General features: G+C 39.4%; 1 long non-coding RNA gene and 1 pseudogene across 8 annotated transcripts in view; one reads left to right on the plus strand and one right to left on the minus strand.

Moving 5' to 3' along the window:
- LOC121015706 (uncharacterized) overlaps positions 1–22,327 on the plus strand; it is a 76,316-nt gene that overhangs the window by 5,251 nt on the left and 48,738 nt on the right. For 5 of the 8 annotated variants that reach the window (XR_005783945.1, XR_005783949.1, XR_005783934.1 and 2 more), the window contains exon 2: positions 21,792–21,888. The exons of 2 other annotated variants lie outside the window; for them this stretch is intronic. This is a non-coding gene — a long non-coding RNA (uncharacterized LOC121015706). One more of the 8 variants, XR_005783942.1, reaches the window with a different exon arrangement.
- On the minus strand, positions 4,278–5,343 carry LOC121015700 (homeobox protein NANOG-like; annotated as a pseudogene).

Genomic DNA, 22,327 nt, shown 5'->3' on the forward strand with positions numbered 1-22,327 from the left:
GTTCTTCTTAAATTTATTGAGACTTGTTTTGTGGCCTAACATGTGATCTATTGGGAGAGTATTCCCTGTACACTTGAAAAGAATGTGTAGTCTGCTGTTTGGGGATGGAATGCTCTGTATATCTATTAAGTCCACCTGGTGTAACGTGTCGTTTAAAACCACTGTTTCCTTGTTGATTTTCTGTCTGGATGATCTATCCACCAATGTCACTGCTATTATTTCATTTACTGTCAATTCTCACCTTTATGTCTGTTAATATTGCTTTATATGTTAGGTGCCCCTGTGTTGGGTGCATAGATGTTTATAGGTGTTATATTCTTTGGTTTGGTTGATCCTTTTATCTTTTGTAATGCCATTCTTTGTCTTCAGTTACAGTCTGTGTGTGACTGTGTTTTTGTCTGATATAAGTATTACTCCAGCTTTCTTTTTACTTGTATTTGCATGGGCTATCTTTTTCCATCTCTTCACTTTCAGTCTGTGTATGTCTTTATATCTGAAGTGAGTCTCGTGTAGGCAGCTTATAGATGGGTCTTGTTTTTTATGTTTCTTTTTTTTCTTTTTTTTTTTTAACCCATTTATACACCTTATGCCTTTTCTTTGGAGCATTTGGTTCATTTAATTTAATGTAGTTATTGATAGATAGGTACTTACTGCTGTTTTGTCAGTTGTTTTCTGTTTGTTTTTGCTGTTCTTCTCTGTTCCTTCTCTTGCTCTCTTTCTTTGTGATTTGGTGACTTTCCTTTGTGTTATGTTTGTATTCCTTTTTTGTGTATCTGTTATTTATAGGATTTAGTTTTGTGGTTTATATATAACATGAGGTTCATTCTGTTTTAAGTTGATGGTCATTTAAGTTCAAGTTAAAAGCACCATAGTTTAACCACCCTTACCACATTTTATGTTGTTGATATTATATTTTACATATTAATATGTTGTGTATCCTTTAATTATTGTGGGTCTAGATGATTTTACTACTTTTGTCTTTTAGTCTTCATAACTCACTCTGGTTGATCATTTATCTTTACTATGTGTTTACCTTTACCAGTTACATTTTATTTTTTTTCACAATTTTCTTATTTCTAGTTATGGCCTTTTCTTTTTTCATGTAAAGAAGTTTTCTAAAGGTTTCTTGTAAGGCTGGTTTGATGTTAATGAACTCCATTAGCTTTTGCTTATCTGAGAAGCTCTGATCTGTTGTTCAATTCTGAGTGATAACTTTGTCAGGTAGAATATTCTTGTTTTAAATGTTTTCCTTTCAACACTTTAAATATATTGTACTGCTTCCTTCTGGCCTGTGAAATCTGAAAAATCAGCCGATAGTTTTTTGAGGGTCCCCTTATACATAACTAGTTGCTTTTCTGTTGCTACCTTAAAGATTGTGCCTTTAACTGTTGACACTGATTATTATGTGTCTTGGTGTGGGTCTCTTTAGGTTCATCTTGTTTGAGACTCTGTGCTTCCTGGCATGGGATGTCTGTTTCCTTCACCACGTCAGGGAAATTTCTGTCAATATTTCTTCAGATAGGTTTTCGACCCCTTTATGTCTCTCTTCTTCTGGTACCCATTATGCAAATGTTTCTCTGCTTCCCACATGTTTTGCTGAGAATGTTGCCCCAGAGGTCCCTTAAGCTATCCTCATTGTGTTTGATTCTTTTTTCCTTTTGCTGTTCCAGTTGGGTAGTTTCCACTATTCTGTCATCCAGGTTTCTGATCCATTCTTGTGCATCATCTCATCCACTGGTATTTTCTTCTAGTGTGTTTTTTCATTTCAGTTTTTCTTGGGCTCTGATTGATTCTTTTTATATGTTGTTTGTCTTTGTTGAAGTTCTCAGTGTGTTCATCCATTCTCCCGAGTTTGGTGAACATCTTATGAAAATTAATTTGAACCTTTATCAGGTATATTGCTTCTCTCTCTTTAGTTCTTTTTCTGAGGTTTTGTCTTGTTCTCTTGTCTTGAGCATATTCCTCTGTCTCTTTCTTGTGCCTGTTTGTGTTTGTTTCTGTGTATTAGGTAAATCAATTATATCTTTCAGTTTTGAAAGATTGGTTTTATGCAGAAAGTGTCCTGTCAGGCCCAGTTGTGCAACCCCTCTCCCACCTCCTCATTCTTGAGCCAGGTGCCTTAGAGGGCTCTCCTGTGTGGGCTACACGTATCCTTCTTTTATAGCTGGGTTGCACTTGGTGTGAACTCCCTGGTGTGCAGGGCAGTTGTGCAGCTTTTTGTGAGGGCTACCCATGTCGACTCTGGATGTCCTGGTGAGTGGGGCTGGTCCTTGGTCTGTCTGGCTGAGAGTACAAGCCATAACCACTATGGGCATGCTTGTGTCAGAGTTGACTCCTTGTGCAGCTGGTTGTGAAGTCCTGCTGCAGCAGCTGTGGCCATGTGTGTGGGTGGAATAGGCTTCCACTGTGGCTGGCTGTGACCTCCAGGTGTGACTATTGCAGGTGCCCTAGTATTTGGCTCTTTTCCCCTGGGGTGGAGGTTGCTTGCTGGGGATGGGAGTAGTGGGAGGCCAGGGCTCCAGTACAGCTGCCTCCACCCCCAGGTGTGGCAGGGTGGGAGCTGCTTTGGAGGGGTGCTGGGCTGGGCTGGCACAATCTGCAGAGAAAGGCTGGGGCCAGGTGATTGGTGTTAGCACAGTAGGTAGAGTGTCAGAAATGGCTCCTGCCAGGCTGGACCAGCTAGGTAGAAGGGAAATGGAAAAAAAAAAAAAAAAAAAAAAAAAAAGAAGAAGAAGAAAAAGGTGTCTGGTAACACACCCGTCTCTGGAGAATGTTCTAACAGATCCCTGCCCCTCTGGCACATGTCCTGAAATTGGTCAGTGAATCTCTTTTCAGCACCCAGCTGCTTTTCCAACTGCTGCCTCTGCTCTGGAACTTGGGATGAATGAGGTTATGCACCTGCCCTAAAGCATGGAACATAGGTTTCCTATTGCCTTCTGGGTCTCCCACACATAAGTCCACTGGTTTTCAAAGCCAGATATTATGGGCACTCATCTTTCCCGTGCTTAGCATAATGCTCTCTAGCTCCCAGTCTCTTAACTGGGGATCCAGATGTGGTGCTTGGACTCTTGTTTCTCTTGGAGGGCCTGTATGTTTGATACCCTCCTGCAGGGGATCATTGTGCAGGAGGTGTGGGTACTAATTAGATAATGTCTTCACCCCCTCCCACCCATATTAATGTGGCTTTTTCTTTTTTTCCTTAGTTGTGTATGACATGTTCTGGTAGTCTTCAATTTGTTTTCAAAGATAGTTGTTCTTTACATAGTTGTAGATTTTGGTATGTCCATGGGAGGAAGTGAGCTCAGGATCTTCTTACTTTGCCATCTTGATCCCTCCTCCTGAATTCAATTTCCTTGAAAGATGAAGCACTCTTGAAAATTTCTGTTTCATTTTGTTTCAAGTTTGATAAAAAGTTCTTCGTGAAATTTGTTTATTTATGCTGTCAAACTTTTGACATAAAGTTGTTCATAAATATAGTCTTATATATGATCTGTAGTGAGAACCCCACTTTGATTCCTGGTTTTTGTGATTTTTTTTCCTTTTTCTTCATCTTTGTAACTCGGGTTTTTTCTCCAAAGAAACAGCTTTTGTCTTAATGTTCTCTTTTGTTTGTCTATTTTCCATTTTATTAATTTCTGTTCTCTATTATACATTCTACTTACTTTGGTTTTACTCTTCTTTTTCCAGCTTGATTAGTAGAACCTTACATCAGTGATTTGAGACATTCTGTTCTTTTTGTTTCTATGTATGTGTGTATGTATTTTAAAGATAAAGTGGGTATTTATTTGTACTTAAACCTATAAACCACCAGCCAAGCTGGCCCTCAGCTTTCTACAAATACTGGAATAATGAACAAGTTAGGAGTTGTAATTAAACCAGTACAGGGGGCAGAGTAAATCAGTGATGCACATTATAACTTAACCCATCACCATAACAGTTGAAGTTGTTAACAAGCCTCACAATCTCAGAAAATACAAATAATCCTTCATCACATGTCTTTGTATTTTTACTTCCCATTCTTGAGGTTGAATTCTGGAGCCGAAAGATGTCCAGTTTAGTATTGTATCTAGTTATATATAGCCAGAAACATCTTTTAGCATGTTGTCTATAGCAGCCAAAGCTACGGAATCCTCTTTGATTAGACTGCAACCATACCCCTTGATTGACAGAATAAGCATAATGAAAAACAATATCAAGGAAGAGATACAGACCGTAAAAGACAAATCCTAGGAGAAGTAATACAGCCACCACCCACATTGAGATTGATATATTCATCGTCACACATCTGTAGGCTGTATGTTCAGAGTAATTTGGGAATAAATCTATTGTTTCCTGAGTACTAAAATACTTAGTGGTTTGCTGTATTACACTATGGCTTTCCCTAGCAGTTAGTTTTTGTCTTTCTGTCTGTCTTAATGTTTATTTATTTTTGAGAGGGAGAGACAGAGTGTGAGTGGGGGAGGAGCAGAGAGAGAGGGAGACACAGAATCCGAAGCAGGCTCCAGGCTCCGAGCTGTCCGCACAGAACCCGACACAAGGCTCCAACCCATGAACTGTGAGATCATGATCTGAGCCGAAATTGGATGCTTAACCTACTGAGCCACCCAGCTGCCCCTCTCCAGCAGTTTCTAAGATGGACTCCAAATTGCTGACAGAATTTTGCTGGAACTGGATCTGGGCTGCAGGGATTCCTCTCCACAGTTGTGGAGCTGATTGTTCCAGGCCTGGCTGTTGCAGGCTTGGGGGTACCAGGTCTGGCTGTTCCAGTAATGGTTGCTCCATATTGGAAGGTTTCCGGAAGTGTTCATCAGGTATCCCTGGTGATAGGAATAGAAGTCTGGGTATTCTGGAGAGCTGAGTCACCCTGTTGTTATTCTTTGGCCAGTTGTTTTTCTGCCATCTCTTACATTTCATTCTCTGGTTTTGGAACCAGGTCTTAAACTGCTTATAGCTAAGGTTCAGAATGTTGGAAAGTTCTTGCATCTGCTAGAGACTGAGGTATTTCTGTGTCTGAAATCTCTCATTGAGTACATACAGCTGAGTTTGAGATAAGATGGTTCTGATCTTCTGTAGAAGTGGGTAGTACTTTTACTCTGGGACTGGTGGAAGTATTGGGCCTGTACTGAACAAGCAGATCCATGGAGGAAGGAAGAGGAGCAATGGTCTCTGTGTGTGGGGTCTCAGCAGATGACATTTGCAAGATGCATAATTTCCTTCAGGCCCATAAACCTCATGCATTGGAGAAGAGTCCCTAGAATTGGGTGCTTTGGGGCAAAGTGGGCATTGGGGCTGAGCTGGATCCACACTCATGTTGCTGAGTAGAGGGTAGAGAGAAAAAAAAGAGGGAGATACAGGCTTATGTATTTAGATGGAAGAACTTAGAGAAATATGAAGATCTCCAGAGGTACGAGTATCAGAAAGAATGAAGTGGCGTCACCACTGAAATAGCTAAGCGTCAACCAACCCAATTTACCAAAACACTCAATTTTTTATTGAAATTCCATCTAGTTACCTTATAGTGTAATATTAGTTTCAGGCATAGAATTTAGTGATTCACCACTTCCCAGTGCTCATCACAAGTGCCCTGCTTAATACCTATCATCCATTTGACCCATACCCCCGCCTACCTCCCCTCCACCAACCCTCAGTTTGTTGTCTATAGTTAACTGTTTTATGATTCTTAAACAGAATCTTTGCCTCTCTCTCTTCTCCCCACCCCACATTCATCTGTTTCGTTTTTTAAATTACACATGAGTGAAATCGTATGGGATTTGTCTTTCTTTGATGGACTTATTTTGCTTAGCATAATACTCTGTAGCTCCATCCACGTTGTTGCAAATGGCAAGATTTCATTCTTTTTTAATGGCTGATAATCTTCCATTGCATATATATAACTTCTTTATCCATTCTTCTATCGATGGACACTTGGGCTCCTTCCATAATTTGGCTATTGTAAATAATGCTGCAATAAACATAGGGGTGCATATATCCTTTCAAATTAGTGTTTTCATTGTTTTTATAATATAATATTTTTATCACTGTATTTTGCCATTTTTATTACAATATGTCTTGGTGTGCATCTGCTTTTGTAATTTTTGGGAGTTCTCTGTGTCTTCTGGATCTGGATGTCAATTTCCTTCCCCAGGTTAGGGAATTTTTCAGCTATTATTTCTTCAAATAAATTCTGTGCCCCCTTTTCCCTTTCTTCTTCTTTTCTCTTCTTCTGTAATATGAGTGCTACTCTGTTTGATGGAGTCACTGAGTTCCGTAAGTGAATTCTTGTTTTGCATAATTCTTCCTCTTTCTTTTGTTCAGCTTGATTACTTTAATTACTGTGTCTTTTAGGTCACTAATTTGTTTCTCTGCTTCTTCCAGCCTGCTGTTTATTCCGTCAAGCATGTTTCTCTTTTTTATTGAGCCCTTTATCTGTGCTATGTTATTCCATATCTGTATGTTAATGGTCTCGCTGGTGTCCTCCACTCTTTTCTCAAGTCAAGTGAGTATTCTTATGATCATTGCTTTAAATTCTCCATCAGGTGTGTACTTATATCTGTTTCGCTTAGATCCCTGGCCATGGCCTTGTCTTGTTCTTTGATTTAGGTGAAATTCTTCTGGTGCCTGAGTGGCTCAATCATTGAACATCGGATTTCAGCTCAGGTCATGATCTCACCGTTTGTGAGTTCGAGTCTCACATTGGGTGAGCACAAGCCCCGCTTCAGGTGAACACGAGCCCTGGTTCTGGCAAGCCCCACTTCTCTCTCTCTCTGTCTCTCTCTCTGTCTCTCTCTCTCGCTCTCTCTGCTTTTTCTGGGATTCCCTCTCTTTCTCTGCCCCTTGCTTACTTTCGCCCTCTCCCCCTGCCCCCCAAAAAAGAAATTCCTCTCTTTTCTCATTTTGTCTAAGTCTTTGTGCCTGCTTCTGTATGCTAGGAAAGTCAGCTATACCTCTTGTTCTTGAGAGTAATGGTTTTATGAAGAGGAGGTGCCTAAGTATAGTATCACCTATTCCCCGGGCCTGGTGGTTTCTAGACTATCTCCATTGTATGCAGCGTGTGCTTGCTTTGCTGTTGTGTCCTGGCTGCTTTATCTCTCAGGCCAGTAGTCTGCAGAGGCTCTCTTTGTTGTGGGCAGTGTTTGGTCCTTGGCCTGGATGTGGTGAGTTTTACCTAGGTGTCTTCTGGTCTGCTTGTGATGTGAGACCTGTCACCACTGTGCCACTGCTGCCAGAACCAAGGGTCCCCCAAACTCCCTTGTCAGGAGATGAGGTGTGAGCATGGGTTTGGGCTGGTCTGGGAAGGGCCTGCCATGTTGGGACTGAGGCAAGCGTGACAGGAAAGGCCACCTCCACCAGAGTGTGGGGGTGTGGGCCTTGGTGTAAGCAAGTTAGGTAGCAAGTGTCTGTGCTGGTTCCTACAGGTGGTCCCATGCTTATGGTGAGGGACAGGGTGGGAAATGGTGCCTGTGAGTTCTTTTCTTCCAGAAGGGGACTGTCTGTGAATACTCCCTCTCTGTGACATGCTCTGAGATGAGCAGCTACTAACCTCACCATGTGTGCCCCAGGTTCTTTTCAGATAACTGTTTCCATGTCCTAAGTCTACAGAGTATTTGACCTGCCTTTTCTTCAAGAGTAGCCCGATATCCTCCAAGCTCTCCCAGAACCAAGCTGACCTTTAAAACTGTAGGCTTTAAGCACAACTGGGTGCAAGAACTCAAGCAATTTGGGCCCTCTTGCTTTCCTAGCCAATTGCTCTGGGGATTTGTTTTCCCTGTGTGCTCCCCTCTGTGTTTGTCTCTTGCTTTTCTCTGTGGCCACAGCTCCCTCCTCACTGCAGTGGCCACAATGTTTTTCTCTCCCAGACCTGTCTCGGTACTTGCTGTGTTCTTCGATATGGCCTCTCCCTTTAGTTGTGGAGTTTGTTTTGCCAGTCTTCAGGTTGATTTCTGGGGTATTTAGGATCATTTGATAGTTATCTAGATTTGTTCGTGAGGAAAGGTGAGCTTAGGTCCCCCCTACTCTGCTAGCTTCCCCTGTCTCAAGAATCCAGTTCTTTTATTAAGCCAGAGAGAAAATACCTTTGCAAAAATAGAAAAAATGTCATTCTTCTCACTACTTATGGGGGAAATGGATTAACTCTTTTTTATAAAGGTATGTCATCCACATTAAGATGTAATAGATTTTGAATTTTTATTTTTAATTAGTTAATAAGTAAATATTTTAAAACATCAGTTTTCGTGTGATACAGGAAATATCAATGGATATATCCCATATAAACGAAAGCTCCTTGGGGACTCTTGGTAATTTTCAAAAGTATAATAGAGTCTGAAGACAAAAATGTTTTAGAATCGAGTGTTAGAACTACAAACTGTGATGCAAAATTTTGAGGAAGGACATTTCATTGGAGTTAATGCCCATTCTATGAATTACAGTAGTGTATGGCATATTGATAAAGTTAGACACAGAATATTTCGAAGTTATTTTGTGCCATAGGACCTAAAATATTTCATTAAAAGCAGAAGAAAAAAATGATCTCTGCTAGTCTTTGTGTGGATTAGCAAAAGCCACTTTTTTTTTTTTCAACATTTATTTATTTTTGGGACAGAGAGAGACAGAGCATGAACGGGGGAGGGGCAGAGAGAGAGGGAGACACAGAATCGGAAACAGGCTCCAGGCTCTGAGCCATCAGCCCAGAGCCCGACGCGGGGCTCGAACTCCTGGACCGCGAGATCGTGACCTGGCTGAAGTCGGACGCTTAACCGACTGGCCACCCAGGCGCCCCAAAAGCCACTTTTTTTTTTTAAGCAAAAGCCACTTCTTCCTTCAGCCACTTTACTGCCATCTAGTGGAAAGTAATTGTAATAAATACACAACTCTTTTAGGACTGTAGTGTCAATGATGCCCCATAGAATTGTGTAGTACACAGTTGGTTGTGGCAGCTTTGAATATTGGTTCTCAACCACTTCTCAGACAAAACTATAAATTCAAGAAGTTTGAGAACCACTGGCATGAGCAAAGGTACAGAGATGGGATTGAACACAATGGGTTCACAGAGCAAGACTACAGTGATCTGAGTACAGCAAACAATTGAATTAGGAATGGTAGGAAGTAAAGTTTTTAGGCAGACTAAGATCATTGGAAATGTTGAGATTTGAGGCATTAGGTGGTTGGTGGTCATTGAAGGTTCAGAGCATTAGCATGTAGAAGTAGTTTAGGAAGCTAGATCGGTGGGTAAATAGATGGTGGATGGATGGGTGGGAGCTTGAATGGCCAGCTAGGAGCTGGGTGGTCTTCAGAACAGGAGATCAGCAAAGAAGTTACCAAGTGTCTTGATACACCTTCTCCTTGGTTGTAGCTGTCTGTCAGAATGGGAAAATAGGAATGTCCTGTCAGACAATAAACATTGACTCTAGATTTTAGATAGAAAAAATAGAAGTCTCAGTGATTGCCTTTTGAGCTTTTTAATTTTCTCAGAGGCACACTGACACACCTGCTTTATTCATGAGAGAGAGGTGACCTAGAGGCAAATGTTCAAATAATTGGTAAAGTTAACACCAAGATCATCCTTTATTAAAGAAAATTTTTACTTTGCTGCCCTCTTCTGGAAATTACATAATTGCTTAAATAATTCTTAACACTGTTGGTCAATTAGTGTGGGCTGAATTGCCATTGAAAGGCTGGAACGAACTGCAAAAGAAGGAAATCAAGGTAAAATATAAAAAAGAAATGAAACCAAACCAAAAAATATACAAATTTAGAAATATTTTACCAGCTTATATTTGAAAATTTCTAATCTGTGGAAAAGTACAATGAACAGCCATCTATCTTTTTTGTAGTTTCACCAATTGTTAATATTTTGCAGTATTGCCTCCCTTTCTCTTTTTTTTTCCTTTCCATTTGAACACGAATTCTCCATATCGGCTTTACAAGAACAACATTTTTCTTTTTTTTTTTTTAATTTTTTTTTTCAACGTTTATTTATTTTTCAGACAGAGAGAGACAGAGCATGAACGGTGAGGGGCAGAGAGAGAGGGAGACACAGAATCGGAAACAGGCTCCAGGCTCTGAGCCATCAGCCCAGAGCCCGACGCGGGGCTCGAACTCACGGACCGCAAGATTGTGACCTGGCTGAAGTCGGACGCTTAACCGACTGCGCCACCCAGGCGCCCAAGAACAACATTTTTCTAAGTAATCCCAATATCCTGTCTTTTAAAATGAACATTAATTCAGTATCATGACTATATAGTCCATACTCAAATTTCTGTCATCTCAAAAATGACTTTGCTAGCTATTTTTTCTTTTGTTATTTGTTTTTTTAAATTGGATCAGAGTTTACGTATTGCTTTTAGTCTGTTTTAATCTGGTCTAATTTAGTCTACCCCTGCTTTTGTTTTTCATGACCTAAAACTTTTACGAAGAGATCAAACCTGCTGTCTTACATAACTGTTTTATGTTCACCATTTGGTGAGAGGGATATTTATGATGTATATTATATATAATGTGTGCTTCTTACTGCATCACATCAGGAGGGACATCACTTCAGGCTGTCCTAGTATTGTTGATACTACATGTGATCACTTTTTTAAAAATGACAACAGACCTTCACTGGAAGATAATGGTTTCCCTTTGTATTTATGAGTAATCTCTAGAGTGATGCTCTGTGACCATGAGAGTATCCTTTTCCCCAACATTTCACAGTGGTTTCAGCATCAATGAGGATTTTTTGCCTGGTCTGTTATTACACTGGGGTTCATGAAGTGATGTGTTTTTAATTTTTTTTTAATGTTTACTGATTTTTGAGAGAGAGGGAGAGAGCATGAGTGGGGGAGGGGCAGAGAAAGAGGGAGACACAGAATCTGAAGCAGGCTCCAGGTTCTGAGATGCCAGCACAGAGCCCGACGCAGGGCTTGAACTCATGAATTGTGAGATCATGACCTGAGCTCAAGTTGGACCCTCAACCAACTGAACCACCCAGGTGTCCCAAAATGATGTGTTTTAATTGATCCCCATTTCTATATTTATTACTTTATTAGCTGATATTCGTTTGTAAGAAACAGCTTTCCTTTTCTCATTCTCTGCCCTCTTGTAATCACTGTGGATTCATGGGTCTTTTTTTATTCAGCATGATAACGTCGTTATCCCACTTACTGATCAAATTGCCCCAAATTTATTCTGTAGGAGCCCTGTTAAGCTGCATCCTTTATTTAATTAATTTATTTTATTTTATTTTGTTTTGTTTTGTTTTATTTTATTATTTATTTTATCTTTTTAATGTAATTTTTCTAAATTTACATCAAAATTAGCATATAGTGCAACAATGATTTCAGGAGTAGATTCCTTAGTGCCCTTACCCTTTTAGCCCATCCCCCCTCCCACACCGCTTCCAGTAACCCTCTGTTTGTTCTCCATATTTAAGGGTCTCTTATGTTCTGTCCTCCTCCCTGTTTTTATATTATTTTTGTTTCCCTTCCCTTGTGTTCATGTGTTTTGTCTCTTGAAGTCCTCATATGAGTAAAGTCATATGATACTTGTCTCTCTCTGACTAATTTCACTTAGCATCATACCCTCCAGTTCCATCCATGTAGTTGCAAATGGCAAGACTTCATTCTTTTTGATTGCTGAGTAATACTCCGTTGTATATATACACCACATCTTCTTTATCCATTCATCCATTGATGGACAGTTGGGCCCTTTCCATACTTTGGCTATTGTTGATAGTGATGCTATAAACATGGGGGTGCATGTGTCCCTTCGAAACAGCATACCTGTATCCCTTGGATAAATACCTAGTAGTACAATTTCTGGGTTGTAGGGTAGTTCTGTTTTTAGTTTTTTGAGTAACCTCCCTACTGTTTTCCAGAGTGGCTGCACCAGCTTGCATTCCCATAAGTTGCATCCTTAAAAAAAAAAAGTTTACTTATTTATTTGGGGAGAGAGCATGAGTGGGGGAGGAGCAGAGAGAGGAGGAGAGAGAGAATCCCAAGCAGGCTCTGTGCTGTCCTCTCAGAACCCAAAGCTGGACTCAATATCATGAACTGTGAGATGGTGGCATCTTCCTTGGTGGCATCAATATATATATATTTTTTTAACATTTATTTATTATTGAGAGACAGAGAGAGACAGAGCGTGAACAGGGGAGGGGCAGAGAGAGAGGGAGACACAGAATCTGAATCAGGCTCCAGGCCCTGAGCTGTCAGCACAGAGCCCGATGCGGGTCTCGAACTCAGAAACCGCGAGATCATGACCTGAGCTGAAGCAGGACTCTTAACCAACTGAGTCACCCAGGCGCCCCAATATTTCTTATTCACTGTATCCTATAAAATGCAAAATGCTTTGAGAATTACAACATCACTACTGAAACCAAATATGTATTTGCTTTCCTTTGTTCTTGAATATATCCCACCAAGAATATACAGTCAGAAAACTGGTCTCATTAAACTATAAATATATTTAAAAAAATTTAAGTTTATTTATTATGAGAGAGAGAGAGAGAGAGAGAGAAGAGAGCGCATGCATAAGCAGGGGAGGGGCAGAGGGAAGGAGATAGAATCCCAAGTAGGCTCCACACCATCAGGGCAGAGCCTGATAATGGGGCTCCAACTCACTAACTGTGAGATCATGACCTGAACCAAGATCAAGTATCAGATGCTTAACCGACTGTGCCACCCAGGTGCCCCATTCAGCTATAAATATTTTAATTAAGTTAGAAATCAACTGTATTTTTTTAGTCAATAATTTCTCCTTGCCATTTAGTTCAACAAACCTGAGTCTGTTTCAGTCTCTGTATTAGTCAGTGAAGGCACAGATATAAGATACTGTTCTTACAGCTGCAAAACTCACAGTCTCATACAGAAGAAAGGTAATTCAAAGAGTATAGGCAAGTAGTGAGAGGACCAAAAAGTTAAGTTAGGGATGCCAAAGCATTACAGAAGAGAATCATCTGACTCAGCATGGGTAGGGATGACCTTTAGAAGAATTAAGAGTAAGTCTTGAAGGACAAGTTGGAGTGAATCAAGTGAAGAGAGGGGCAGGGGTAGAAGAGTGTAATGGCAAGAGAGACCATATCATATGTTGGGAAATAGCAATAGCAGGGAAGGTATCTTGGTCATGAGAAGGTGATAGTTTAGAAGGTGATGGAGTAAAGCAGAGGTCAGACCATGAAAAGAACCTCTTAAGCATCTAGACTACTTCGCTTTGCTTTTACTCCTACATAAGTTTTTTTTTTTTTTAATGACATACAGTATTGTATTAGTTTTACAGGTACAACAATGATATGTGTGTATTTTGCAAAATGATCACCACAATAAGTCAACATCCATCACCACACGGTTATAATTTTTTTCTTGTGATGATAATTTGTAAGATACTCTATCGAATATACAATATAGCTGTCACCATGTTGTGGTCATTACTGTACGTCCCTAGGACTTACAGCTGGAAGTTTGTACCCTTTAACCACCTTTACCCATTTTGACCTCCTACTAACCCCCCTGCCCTGCAAACTGGCAACCACCAATCTGTTCTCTGTATCTAGGGTTTTTTTTTTTTTTTTTTTTTAAGTTCTACATATTTGTGGATCATACGGTCTTTGTCTATTTCTGATGTAATTATTTCACTTAGCTTAACATCTTCAAGGTCCATCCATGTTGTTAAAAATGGTAGGATTTCTTTCTTTTTTACAGCTGAATAATATTTATACACACACACACTGACACACACGCATCTTTAACCATTCATCCATTCGATGGACGGTTAGGTTTTTTTCATGTCTTGGCTACTGAAAATAATGCTGCAGTGAACATAGGGATGCAGATATCTTGTTGAGAAACTAATTTCATTTCCTTTGGATAAATACCCAGCAGTGGAATTGATGGATCATGTGGAAGTTTTGTTTCTATTTTTTTGAGGAAACTTCATACTGTTTTCCATAGTGGCTGCCCCATTTTACATTCCCTGAGATGATGTCTCATTGTGATTTTGATTTGCATTTTCCTGATTAGTGATGTTGAGCACATGTTCATATGTCTAGCCATTTGTATGTTACCTTTAGAAAACTATTCAGATCCTCTGTGCATCTTTTAATCAGATTGGTTTTTGCTACTGAGTTGTGAGTTCTTTGCATATTTGGGGTATTAACCCCTTATGAGACACATGATTTGCAAATATTTTCTACCATTTAGTAGGTTGACTTTTCATTTTGTTGATTTTTTTTTCTGTATAGAAGAAGTTTTTAGTTTCGTATTCCACTTACTAATTTTTGCTTTTGTTGCTTCCACTTTGGTGTCCTATCCAGAAGATTGTTGCCAAGAATTTTTATCCCTGTGTTTTCTTCTAGGACTTTTACATTTTCAAGTCATATGTTTAAGTCTTTAATCCATTTTGAGTTAATTTTTATGAGTAATGTAAGATCAGGGTCAGTTTCATTATTCTGAATACAGTTATCCAGGTTTTCCCAGCACCATTTTGAAGAGACTTTTTTCCCCTTACTGAATATTCTTGACTCCCTTGTCAAATATTAGTTGCCTCTATATGCGAGGTGTATGCCTAGACTCTTCATTTAGTTCCATTTGTCATTGTGTCTATTTTCATGCCAATACCACCCCATTTTGGTTACTATCGCTCTGTAGTATAGTTTCAAATCAGGAAGTGGGAACTCTCTAGCTTTGTCTTCTTTGTCAGGTTTGCTTTGGCTTTTAGGTGTCTTTAGTGGTTCCATACAAATTTTAGAATTGCCTTTTCTTTTTCTGTGATAATTATCGCTGGAATTCTGATAGAGATTGCATTGACTCTATGGCTTTGGGTAGTATGGACATTTTGACAGTATTAATTCTTCCAGTCTATGAACACAGATTATCTTTTCATTCGTGTTTAATTAAGTTTCTTTCATCATAGTTTTATAGTTTTCAGTGTCTAGATCTTACACCTCCATGGTTACAGTTATTCCTTTGTCTTTTATTGGTTTTGATGCACTTGTAAATGAGATTGTTTTCTTTTTAAAATTTTTTTTTTCAACGTTTTTATTTATTTTTGGGACAGAGAGAGACGGAGCATGAACGGGGGAGGGGCAGAGAGAAAGGGAGGCACAGAATCGGAAACAGGCTCCAGGCTCTGAGCCATCCGCCCAGAGCCCGACGCGGGGCTCGAACTCAGGGACCGCGAGATCGTGACCTGGCTGAAGTCGGATGCTTAACCGACTGCGCCACCCAGGCGCCCCAAGATTGTTTTCTTTTTTAAAAATTTTTTGTAATATTTTTAAGCTTTTAAAATTTATTTTGATAGAGATAGAGAGCAAGTGGGGGAGGGGCAGAGAGAGAGGGAGACAAAGAATCCCAAGCAGGCTCTGTGCTATCAGCCCAGAGCCTGATGTGGGGCTTGAACTCATGAACCCTGAGGTCATGACCCGAGCTGAAACCAAGAGTCGGAAGCCCAACTGATTGAGCCACCCAGGCTCCCCTTTTTATTCTTTATCTATTTTTTAGATATTTCATTGTTAGTGTAGAGAAACAGCTGATTTCTGTTCTTTTGTTGTTAGTTTTGTATCTACAACTTAAAAACTTTTTTTAAATTGAAGTATAGTTGACATGCAATCTTGTATTAGTTTGAAGTGTACCAAGTAATGATTCAATATTTAAATATATTATGAAATGGTGAACCAAAGAGTTACTTTGGTATTATTTTGTTTTTAATTTTTTAAAATGTTTACTTATTTTTGAGAGAGAGAGAGAGAGAGAGACAGAGCATGAGCAGGGGAAGGGCAGAGAGAGAGATAGAGAGGGAGGCACAGAATCTGAAGCAGGTTCCAGGCTCTGAGCTGTCAGCACAGAGCCTGATGTGGAGCTCGAACCCACAAATGGTGAGATTATGACCTGAGCTGAAGTCGGACGCTTAACTGACTGAGCCATCTGTGCACCCCTGTTTTGGTATTGACTGTATTCCTTATGCTGTACTTTTGATCCCATTACTTACTTTATAACTGGAAGTTTGTACCTCTTAGTCCCCTTCAGCTTTTTCCTCATCACCCCTCTCACCCTCTTGCCATTCCACTCCCCTCTGGCAACCACAAGTTCTTTGTATTTGTGAGTCCATTTGTTCACGTGTTTTGTTTTTTACATTCTACATATAAGTGGAATCATGTGGTATTTGTCTTTCTCTGACGTTTTTCACTTAGCATAATATACCTGCTATGTCTATCCATGTTATGACAAGTGGTTAAGATTTCATTCTTTATTTTTTTATGGCTGAATAATATTTAATTATGGATGTATATATACACATACACATACCCCCCCCACACCACATCTTCTATTTCCATTCATCTATTGATGGACACTTGGGTTGTTTCTATATTTTAGCTTTTGAAAATAATGCTGCAGTAGACATAGGGGGAAGCATATATATTTGTGATTTAGTGTTTTTGTTTTCTCTGGATAAATACTGAGAAGTGGAATCACTGGATCATATGGTAATTCTAATTTTAATTTTTTGAGGAACCTCCATACTGTTTTTCATAATGGCTGCGCCATTTTGAATTCCCTCCAGTAGTGCATAAGGGTTCTCTTTTCTCCACGTCTTTGCCAGCATTTGTCATTTCTTATCTTTTTAATAGTAGCCATTCTGATCAGTGTGAAGTGATTCTTCACTGTGGTCTTGATTTGCATTTCCCTGATGATTGGTGATGTTGAGCATCTTTTCATGTGTATGTTGGCTTTCTGTAGATGTCATTTGGAAAAATAACTATTCAGGTCCTCGGAATAGTTTTTAATCACATTGTTTGCTTTTCAGTGTTCAGTTGTATGAGTTCTTTATATATTTGGATATTAACCCCTCATTGGATATATCATTTGCAGTTATCTTCTCCTATTCAGTAGGCTGCCTTATTGTTTTGTCGATGGCTTCTTTCTCTGTGCAAAAGGGTTTTTTTTGTTTGATGTAGTCTCAGTAGTTTATTTTTGCTCTTGTTGCCCTTGCCAAAGGAGAGAGAGCCAAAAAATATTGATAAGAATGATGGCTAAGAGTTTATTTCCTATGTTTTCTTTTAAGATTTTCATGGTTTTGTCTCCTGTGTTTAGGTCTTTAATCCATTTTGAGCTTATTTTGGTAAGTGGTATGAGAAAATGGTTGTTTTAGTTTTTTACTTGTAGCTGTCCAGTTTTTCTAACACCATTTATTGGAGACACTGTCTTTTCCCCATTGTATATCCTTGCTTCGTTTGTCATAGATTAATTGACCATATACGTGTTGGCCTATTTCTGGGCTCTCTATTCTCTTACATTGATGTTTCTGTGTTTAGGCCAGTACCATAATGTTTTGATTATTACAGCTTTGTAGTATAGTTTAAAATCTGGGATTGTGATACCTCCAGCTTTGTTATTCTTTCTCAGGATTGCTTTGGCTACCTGGAATCTTTTGTGGTTTCAGAAAAAGGTTAGGATTCTTTGTTCTTGTTCTGTGAAATAGGCTGTTGGCATTTTGATAGGGATTGCCTTGAATCTACAGACTGCTTTGGATAGTATGGACATCTTAACAACATTAATTTTTCTAGAGCAGGAGCACGGTTTATCTTTTCATTTACTTGTGTCATCGTCCGTTTCTTTCATTAGTGTTTTACAGTTGACAGAGTCCAGGTCTTTCACCTCTGTGGTCAAATTTACTCCCAGGTATTTTATTCTTTTTGATGCAGTTGTAAATGGAATGATTTTCTTATTTTTCTCTTTCTGCTGGTTTGTTCTCAGTGAATAGAAATGCAACATATTTCTATATATTGATTTTTGTATCCTGCAGCTTCACTGAATTAATTAGTTCTAACAGTTTTTGGTGGAGTCTTTGGTATTTTCTATATGTAAGATGATATCATCTGCAGACAAAGACATTTTACTTCCTCCTTTCTGATTTAGATGCCTTTTAGTTCTTTTTCTTATTAATTGATTAATTATTTTAGAGAGAGAGCATGCGAGCAGGGGAGAGGGGCAGAGGGAAAGAGAGGGAGGGAGGGTGAGAGAGAGAGAGAGAAAAAGAGAGAGAGAAAGAAAGAATATTAAGCAGGTTCCATGCTTAGCACCAAGCCCGATGTGGGACTTGTTCCACAACCCTGGGATTATGTCTTTAGTTGAAATCAAGAGTTAGATGCTCAACCGACTGAGCCACCCAGGTACCCCAGTTCTTTTTCTTATCTAATTGTTCTGGCCAGGAAATTCCAGTACTTTGTTGAATAAGATTGGTGAGAGAAGGCACCCCTGATTGTTCTGGGGGGAGGGATCTGATCTTGGAGGGAGAGCTTTCTACTTTTCATCTCCATAACAAAGTTATGTACAACCCTCATTCTGTCAGCATATTATGTAAATGTTGAGAAATCTCCTTGAATAAATTGACTTTAAGTTACAGATATGAAAACTTAACTAGTTGAGTATGTTAGTGTGCTTGTCATATATAGCCTTTATTATGTTGACATATGTTCCTTCTGTACCAAATTATTGAGCATTTGTATCATAAAATGATGTTGTCATTTTGTCAAAAGCTTTCTGCATCTATCTGGTGTATCACATTTATTGATTTGTAGATGTTGAACCGTGCTTGTATCCCAAGAATTAATTCCTCTTGTTCATGGTATATGATCCCTTTCCTGTGCTGTTGAATTGGTTTGATAATGTTTTGATTTTTTCCATCTCTATTTATCAGGGATTTTGGCCTATAGTTTTCTTATTAGAGTCCTTAGGGCTATGTTATCAGGGTAATGGTGGCCTCATGAAATGAGTTTGGGACTGTTCCTTTGTCCTCATTTTTTGGGAAAAGTTTGAGAAGGATATTAACTCTTTAAATGTTTGATAGAATTCACCTATGCAAAAATCTAGTCCTGGGCTTTTCTTTTTGGGGAGTTGATTACTGATTCAGTCCCCTTACTTTTATCAGTCTGTTCACTTTTGCTTTTTCCTCATGATTCAGTTTTTTTTTTTCAATTTTTAAAAATGTTTTTATTTATTTTTGAGAGAGACAGAGACAGAATGAGAGTGGGTTAGGGGCAGAGAGAGAGGGAGACACAGAATCCGAAGCAGGTTCCAGGCTCTGAGCTGTCAGCACAAAGCCCGATGCGGGGCTTGAACTCACAAACCGTGAGATCATGACCTGAGCTGAAGTGGGACGCTAAACCAACTGAGCCACCCAGGCTCCCCTCCTCATGATTCAATTTTGATAGGGACCTTTTTATGCTGCCGTGATGTCACTCTCCCTTCTTAATTTCTTATCTGGACACTGCAGTTATCTTCTGACTTTGTACCTGCCTCTGCTACTAACTGGTTTGATTCTTTAAGATCACTAGAGTGATCTTTACAAAATACAAATGCAGTCATGCCACTTGGTGCCAAGGATTTTTCAGTATCTCTCATACCATGTTTTTTCTCCCTCTTCTCTTTCTCCCCCTTTCACCCTAGTCACACCCTCATCCTCAGTATGCCTTTATACGCGTTGAGAAATCTCCTTCAGCAAATTAACTTCAAGGGGAAATAGCATTTAGTAATCTCAAAAATAAATTGGGGCGCCTGGGTGGCGCAGTAGGTTAAGCGTCCAACTTCAGCCAGGTCACGATCTCGCGGTCCGGGAGTTCGAGCCCCGCGTCGGGCTCTGGGCTGATGGCTCGGAGCCTGGAGCCTGTTTCCGATTCTGTGTCTCCCTCTCTCTCTGCCCCTCCCCCGTTCATGGTCTGTCTCTCTCTGTCCCAAAAATAAATAAATGTTGAGGAAAAAAAAATTTTTTTTTTAAATAAAAAAAAAATAAAATAAACTCTGACAGGAATTTCAGTACTGTGGGAAAAGGAACTTGGTGCATGATGCCTTTGCCTCTTACATCATCAGGTTAGCCCAAGTTTATTTCTACATGGCTGGCAAAGTAGGAGGGCCATGAGGCCTGGGCTATGGTGATTCTGGGTTAATTACAAAGTGGTAAGACTGGCTTCAGTCATGGATGGAGTCCTTTAGTCACAGATAATGCCTATCTATTGTCAAATAAATTCACAAAGTTATCTAGATCACAGTAATGGTATATTTGAATGCTCCATATGCAGAATTTGCTACCTGCTAATCACACTTTAGTGGTAAACATTTCACATCAGCGCATATAATTAGACATTGATTTTCTCTTCAGAGGTTAGTTTTCTAGCATCTATAATCAGCATCTCCACTTTGTCCCCATCTCATAGCTCTTTGAAGACAAAAGTCCTAGACCCACTTTTCCAAAGTGGCGATTCTACTCCTGTTTTCTACCTTCTTTTGTTTTATAAGCCTGGACCAAAATCAGAGATTAATAAGTGGCTAGCCACAGGTCAAATCTAGCATATGAATTTTGGTTAGCCTACAGTTCCTAATCCAAATTTTAAATTAGTTTCTAATGTTTAAAAACCAGGAAATTACAGATAAAATCCAGATTTCCAGCTTCTTTTGAAAATTTAAAGGCTTTGGCAGTACTTTTTGTTTTGTTCTGTTTTTTTCCCCCATTTCAGTGTGGTGAGTTCTGACCCCTTTCTTGGATGTGAATTTGGCATGAACTCTCAGGTTGGCCACAAGCCCTGCTAAAGACCCTTCTAGCCACAAAGAAGTATTTGAGTCTATGCCCTTGGGGTCACTCATTCATTCATACAAACATATATTGTGTATCCAATGTACCTGGCAATTCTTGGTCACTTACATAGATTCTTCTCCTTCACATAACATTGTCACTTTGATTTCATAGAAGCAGAAATGGGGGTTCAGAGAGTCAAATGGCAGTTGGCAGAGCCAGATGTGATCTAGGTTATGTTTCATGCTCTCTGGTTTCTAGGTCCATCCTAATGACCTACTTTAAAAGGCCCATACTTTCCTCCCTTATGTCATTTTAACCTGAGATTTTTGCTTACAGCTTAAAATTAAGAAAGGACAAACCTAGGGGTAGCTTAGTCGGTTAAGCATCCAATTTCGGCTCTGGTCATGATCTTTTGGTTTATGAGTTCAAGCCCGAGCCAGGCTCTGTGCTGACAGCTTAGAGCCTGGAGCCTGTTTTGGATTGTGTCTCCCTCTCTCTCTGCCCCTCCCTCACTCATTCTCTGTCTCTGTCTCTCAAAAATGAATAAACGTTAAAAAAAATAAAGGACAAACCTAAAAATTGTCATGACACATAAAGATAGTTTGCAAAAGTTTCTGTTAGTCACTGTTTTCCCCAGTGGCTTCAGTATTTCCTGCATTTTATTCTGTAACAAGTGTATTACTGTATTAGTTCATGTATGCATTCATTGGCTTTTCTGTGTAAGCATGATACACCCAACATTTTTCTAGATTATCTCTAACCTGACAGTATCATCCTTTTACACAATTATTAACATCACTTAAGTAGAATCAAAGAACAACAGAATTAAAAAAAATTTTTTTTTAACATTTATTCATTTTTTGAGAGACAGAACATGAGTATGGGAGGGGCAGAGAGAGAGGAAAGACACAGAATCCAAAGCTGGCTCTAGGCTGTGAGCTGTCAGCACAGAGCCCGACGCGGGGCTCGAACTCACAGATTGTGAGATCGTGACCTGAGCTGAAGTCGGACGCTTAACTGACGGAGCCACCCAGGCGCCCCACAATAGAATTTATTTTAATTCCTGAGGCAAAAACCTGTTCTCAAAAGTAATGTTTTCTGAAAATGACACAAGTGTACCCTTCAGCAGTAATATCTAGAGGCTATATAAAAGACACACATTTTCAAATAATACAGAAGCTTTAAAACAGATGTAGACACAAAATGCCCTCTGAACCCACACTTACTCAGTGACATTACCTGTTTTGCAGGGTTGATTCATCTTGTTTCTGATAAATTTGGTCCTGTGAGAAATGGCTGCTGGCAGAAAAATGAAGGATAAAAGTGGAAATGAGTACATAACCACAGGTACAATCTAAGACTAAAACTGTGGGGCAGGCCACGTGAGCTCACTGGCTGGTGTAGCTTGAATTGCAGAATGATTGAAATTGCCCCATTTCTGCATTTGTGAAATGGAGTATAATCACTGTGTTCCAGGGTGTGACTGACAAATACTAGCTGGTGAGTAAATCTTCATTCCCATTCGCAGCAGGTTAATGTAAGAGGACAGTTTTTGTTTTTTTTTTTTAAACACCATATGATTTAAACAGTTGTGTGAACAGAATCAATTAACAGAATCAATTAAGTTTCATCTATGCTGCCTGGGAACAGTAGTAGTATTTATGTGAAAGTACATAACTTGTAAAGCCACATAAGGTAGATTATGTTAAAAAGAGAATTTCCACTTAAAATATATTTAAAAACAATTTTTTTTAAAGAGTTCCTCTTCTTGTCAAAAAACCCTTAG

The sequence above is a fragment of the Herpailurus yagouaroundi genome, unplaced genomic scaffold, assembly GCF_014898765.1.
Source record: "Herpailurus yagouaroundi ecotype Mexico unplaced genomic scaffold, PumYag 29, whole genome shotgun sequence".
Classification (NCBI taxonomy): domain Eukaryota; kingdom Metazoa; phylum Chordata; class Mammalia; order Carnivora; family Felidae; genus Herpailurus; species Herpailurus yagouaroundi.